The sequence below is a fragment of the Triticum dicoccoides genome, chromosome 4B, assembly GCF_002162155.2.
Source record: "Triticum dicoccoides isolate Atlit2015 ecotype Zavitan chromosome 4B, WEW_v2.0, whole genome shotgun sequence".
In the NCBI taxonomy this organism is placed as follows: Eukaryota; Viridiplantae; Streptophyta; class Magnoliopsida; order Poales; family Poaceae; genus Triticum; species Triticum dicoccoides.
In genome coordinates, this window is record NC_041387.1 from 54,919,204 (window position 1) to 54,925,178 (window position 5,975).

Consider the following 5,975-nt stretch of genomic DNA (forward strand, 5'->3'; position numbering starts at 1 on the left):
CTTTTTCAGGCTCCTTGCAGTGGCTATTAGTTGGCGCTTAAAGTGCTCGTGCTTGAGAGGTTCCTCAGGCACGATAAAATCCTCGTTGCCGAGGGTCACCTCGTCCTCGGAGAGCGGAATGTAGTTACTGTCCTCCGAGTCCTCGTTCATGGCCTGGTCCTCAGGGCTGACTCGCCCGTCTTCCCGTTCGTCCTGTTCGGAGGTTGGCTTAACGGGGTCTTCATTGTCTTCAGCATCGTCGAGAGTATTATTTTCTTCTTTGTCGATATTGCTGTCTTTTCCACGACGTGGCTTAGAGCGGCGCCGCTGACGTTGACGCTTTGGCTGTATCTCAGGAGGCTTATCCTCGACTAGATCCTTTTCATTGTCACCATTGTTCTCTTTGGGGTGTATCCACCATGTATACGTCATACGAGGAGGTGGCTGTCCAGCACCCTGTAAGTGGTGGTTTTTGTGCCTGCTCCTCTCCGGCATCGTCATCCATACTGTCGATGTCTTCGGAGTCGTAATCGAGCATGTCTGTTAAGTCTTCAATAGTGGCTACGAAGTGGGTGGTGGGCGGGAAGCGGAATTCTCTGTCATCAGCCTTCAATCCAAACCGGATATAGTTTGGCTGAGAGTCCCCCAATAAGGAGAGGGCTTTTAATGAGTTTAGCACATTGCCTAAAGGTGAGTGCCGGAAGATGTCTGCGGAACTGAATTCAATGATCGGCGCCTGGTCCGATTTGATGGGTGCGGATGCATGCGGTTCGGAACCTCTGGCCGGAGACGAATCTGAGGTTTTGGTGACACATGCCTTGCTTGAGGTCGGATATGTGTGCGGCTCTAACGCCGCTGAGTCTACGGCTTTCACGGCGGGGTTGAGCTTCTTGTGCTCGGACGGCGCAATTTGCTCCGGATCTAGGGCCAGGGCAGTTACATGCACTATCTCCTGGGCATGGTCCGATGACAATTTTAGGTCATGTTCATCGTGGTGGCAGGGAGCGGCTGTCATGGGCTCGAATCCGTCAAAGATCAAGTCTCCACGGATATCGGTAATGTAACTCAAGCTTCCAAACCTGACCCGATGGCCAGGGGCGTAACTATCGATCTGCTCTAGATGACCAAGCGAGTTGGCCCGCAGTGCGAAGCCGCCGAATACGAAGATCTGTCCAGGGAGGAAAACCTCCCCCTGGATTGCATTGTTGTAGATGAGTGATGTAGCCATCAAACCTTTTGGTGACGATGCAGTGGAACTCTCAATGAAAGCACCGATGTCGGTGTCAAAACCGGTGGATCTCGGGTAGGGGGCCCCGAACTGTGCATCTAAGGTTGATGGTAACAGGAGGCGGGGGACACGATGTTAACCCAAGTTCTAGCCCTCTCTATGGAGGTATTACACTACTTCCTGCTTGATTGATCTTGATGAATATGATTATTACAAGAGTTGATCTACCACGAGATCATAATGGCTAAAACCCTAGAAGTCTAGCCTGTATGATTATGATTGTCCTTGCCTCTACGGACTAAGCCCTCCGGTTTATATAGACACCGGATGGGACTAGGGTTGTACAAAGTTGGTTACAGAGAAATGAATCTTCATATCCGGGCGCGTAAGCTTGCCTTCCACGCCAAGGAGAGTTCCATCCGGACACGAGAGAGAGTCTTCTATCTTGTATCTTCACGGCCCAACAGTCTGGCACACGTTACATAGTCGGGCTGTCCGAGGACCCCTTAATCCAGGACTCCCTCAGCGGAAGCGTCCAAGAAGGGGAAACCCTCCCTTTCGGATGACTCCCGAGTGACACACCAGGCCTAAGCCCCTGGCCGCATCGTAAGTATACAATGATACCATTCATATATCCAATTCCATGCCTTGTTATTTTAACATACTAAATTGCGCATTGCAGCCCGGCTCGCGATCTCCCCAATGATCATCGTCATCTGGGAATTCGCTAGGGACGAACACGATGGAGAGCGAGTCACCTCCGCAGATTTCTCCACCCACTGCGACGGATAACACCAAAGTGTTGTCCCGAAAAACCTCTCCAGGTCACGGGGAGGTGCAAGAGGCCGTGAAGGCGGTGACAGAGGGTAATACCTTTGTTGCCAAAGAGAGGGGGAAATCAACCCCCATGGAGACCGGCGACGGGGGCCATGCTCAATTCGGCCCCCAACCAAATATTATTCTGGAGACCCATACGGTTCCAGAATTGGACCAACAACCTTCTTCGAGGAAAGGGGGCGCGCCGTCTGCACCGGCGTCCTCTATCAATCCGGAGGCGCCAGACACTCTGGTGGAAGCGCTTCAAAGTGCTTCCATTGTGGAGGAACACCGTACCCTTATTCCACCAAGAGCGGATTGAACCAAGCTTATACCAATCTTCTAGCAGGCTTTGAGGTATGTGAAGTAATATATTTTTGGTTATTTTGCAAAAGGAATACTTGTATATAGATAGTAGCCCCTGAGACTCTGTTCGGCGTTCATGAAGGAAGGCCGAACAGGGGATTGAATAATGCTTTGCAGGAGCTAACAGATATGTCTATTTTGATGCACATGCTTCGAGTTGAACGACAACCTCGCATGCCGCCGAACTGTCCGAGCTAAAGCAGAAGTTAGAGGAAAAACAAGGTATGTGATACCGAAGTATATCAGAAATGATATGAGTTCGAACTTCTTATCTGAATGAGCTTTATGATTATGCTCATAGGTGACACGTCTGAGGTTGAGTCCCTCAAGAGTGCTCTGGCCGAGGCCAATAAGGAGGCGAACGAGGAACGAACCGCCCGCCAAAAACATGAAGTGAGGTTGGAAGAAGTCTAACAAGATCTCACTGATGCTATAAACAAATGTGAGTCCTTGGAGCGCAAGGTGTCGGATTGTCGGAGTAATTGGCCACGGGTACCCTGAAGATGGCGAGAAAAATATTCAAGACATCGGGGCTAGCAAAGCTCCTCAGTCCGACTGCCCGGCCGCACCTGCCGGCTCCCCGTCCGACTGCTCTGCCCGGCCGGCGGCCAGCTGCCAACTGCTCCAACCAGCGGCTGCCGACTGTGCCAACCAGCCGGCTGCCGACTGCAGCCCGAAGCGACACGGACAAGACCCCGACGAGACGGCCATACCGTGGATATGACAACCGTACCGCAACGCCATCATGTACAGTGTCACTTGTCCCTGGGCACTATTCATGAAGTGACCCAGGAGACAAGCATGACACCCCACCGTACCCCCTTGCTCCCATGCCACCACATAGCTTACATGCTAAGCTAGCCATGCCTATATATAGCAACCATCCATCCATCCACCATACATGCTCACATGTACTCACGCATGAGCACCATATGCTCACGACCACTAACATGTCCGGCCACTAGAGCATGCCTCATACAGACATATACAGAGTCAGATGCCCGTGGCACTGATCCCAGATACAGCTCCAGGAGCACTTTGTACTGCCCGATGTACACCCCAGATATATACACTCAGACATGCAGCAGTAGGAGTATTATCTCTCTGGAGAGCTCCGAAGCTAGGTAAACCACCGCGTGCTACTCGCATACCCGCTCCCGGTCCTATCAGCAGCAGTCTTACCCTCACACTAAGCCCTTGTGGCATCTGTCGACTTGCAAACCCCCCGTGAGAATACCACGACAGTTGGCGCCCACCGTGGGGCGGTACTACTACTATGCTACCACGCTGCTGCTGGTTTCGCAGTCCGGGCGGGACCACTTTCGCCATCATCGCAGCATCGCCTTCGTTTCTCCGATAGCGCTCGAGGGCCTGACATTCATGCGCCCTCGAAGCGGCCGCGAAGGGCGGCGCGTCCTCGCCGTCAGCCTCTTTGTCTTCATCACCGCGGCGTCACGCCGTCTCTCCTATAGCGGTCGGGGGCTCGACATCGACATTGCCCCCGGAATGGCCATGAGGGTCGGCGCATCCTTGCCGTCGGCCTTGTCTTCGTCACCACCACCATGACGCCGGCCGCCGTGGCGCCCCCTGCGTTACTCCGCCTGTGCCTGGCCTCGTCGTCCTCGTGCACGCTGGTCATCGGCTCTGGCCTTGTCTCGCCCGCGCCTCCGTGTGCAGTTCCGCTGGCCGCTTCCGTCCCTGTGCGTGCCTGTACTCATGCCCAGCTAGCTAGCTAGCAGAGCCCACTGAGCCATCCATTCAGTTGAGTTAGCTAGCTAGCGCGGCTCATGTGCGCGTGGACGGCCAGCCACACTGGCGCCTGTCTCAACTCGCGCGCATCGCGTCGCGGCTCCGGCCGCGCATCCGCAGGCCTCGCGTCGCCAAGATCTGGCTCGAGCGCCCTTCTCCTCCGCGGCGTCATCCTACCGCCGCCCGCACCCCGACTCTTTAGCAACGGCCCCGAGCGGCCATGTCTTCCTGCGCCCTCGCGAACGGGGGGAGGAGCCCGAGATCCCCTGCTCCTTGTCGCCCACCCGGCTGCAGCGCCTGGCCTGCCCGTGGCCGACCTGCCGCGTCCCCGCCTCCACCGGGTTCCCGAGCCGCCGGCCTCCGCCACGCTCCGGCTGCTTTCGGCCTCCCCCTCCTCTGCGCACCCGGCTAGGGCCGGCTCCGAGTATCCCACGACGGCTGCAGCCTTGCCTCCCCGGCCGGCTCCTGCATCTCCTCTGCCTGTTCCCGCCGTCGGGTTCGCCGCCCGGCTCCTCCTCAGTTTGGCTTCGCCCGCCCGCCTACCGGCGCGTCCGCGCCCGCGCCGACCCACCGTGCTGGGTGCTCCCCCTCTCGCACGTTGGCCCCGCTGTTCGCCGCCTCTGGCTCGCCGCTGGCTGGGTCCGCCTTCGCGCGAACTGGCCGGCTGCCCCGCTCCCTCGTTGCGTGGCTGCCGCGTCCCATCACCTGGCCGCCTCCGGCTCCCGCACGCCTGGCCGCCTCCGTGGTCCGACCTCCCGCACAACCCGGCCGCCGGCTCCCACGCGAACCCAGCTGCCTGCCATCCCATTCGCTCCACCAACCGCACGCTCGCCCCGCGACCGTGCGTCCGTGCCCCCACGTTGGTTCCGCCGGCGTCCCGGCGTCCCGCATGCCGGCTGGCCGATTCCCGCTCGACCCAGCTGTTGCTGGACCTCGAGCGCCGCAGCCGAGCGGCCTACTGGGCAGGCCAACTCGTGCCGCGCCGGCTGCCGCCCCGGCCGCCTGCTCCGCCGGTCGCCCGCGCCGGCTCCCACAATGTCGTCTGCTGTGGCCGGCTGCCCTAGCATATCCGCCCCGCGACGGCTCTCGCGTCGCCGCTTGCCGCGGGCCGGCTTCTGGCTGCGCTGCGCTGACTACTCCTCCTGCGTCCGCCTGTTGGCCCCGGCTGGCTCCTGCCCCGTGCGCCCGTCGGGTCGCCGCCCCGCGCCTCCGCCCTCTGGCTCCTCCTACGAGCGCGCCCGCGCCGGATGCTCCGCCTCCCCACCAGGTGACTACGCCAAGTGCGTCGTCCTGCCGGGTGCAGAGAGAAAAGGAAAGAAGGAAGTCGGGGGTCGGCTGAAAAGAAGCAGAGAAAGAGGTTGGCCGGCTGCCCAAAGAAAAGTCAAAGGGCCGATTGCCCACGGCTGAAAAAAAGCACCGCGTTCGGCTGAGAAAGTGGTCGATTGCTGAGAAAAAAGAAAGAGAGAAAGAAAAAGAGGCCGGCTGCTCAGCTGGATAAAAGAGAAAATCCGTCCGGCTACCAAACAGCCGGTAAGAAAGAAATGTGTGTCTGACTGCTAGATGTGCGCCCGAGTGCTGGATGCCTGGCCGGCTACAAAAAGCCCGACTGCTGTGTTGGAGTCCGTCTGCCCAGCCGGCTGAAGAAGAAAAAGAAGGAGACAAAGTAGTTGCCAAGAGATCCGGCCCGACTGCTCAGCGGTCCGCCCGAATCTCGGGGGCTACACCCAGCGGGTGCGCTGACGCGCCCCCCCGAGGAAGAAGGCAAAGTAGTTGCCGAAAGATCCGGCCCAATTGCTCAGCGGTCCGCCCAAATCTCTGGGGCTACACCCAGCGGGTG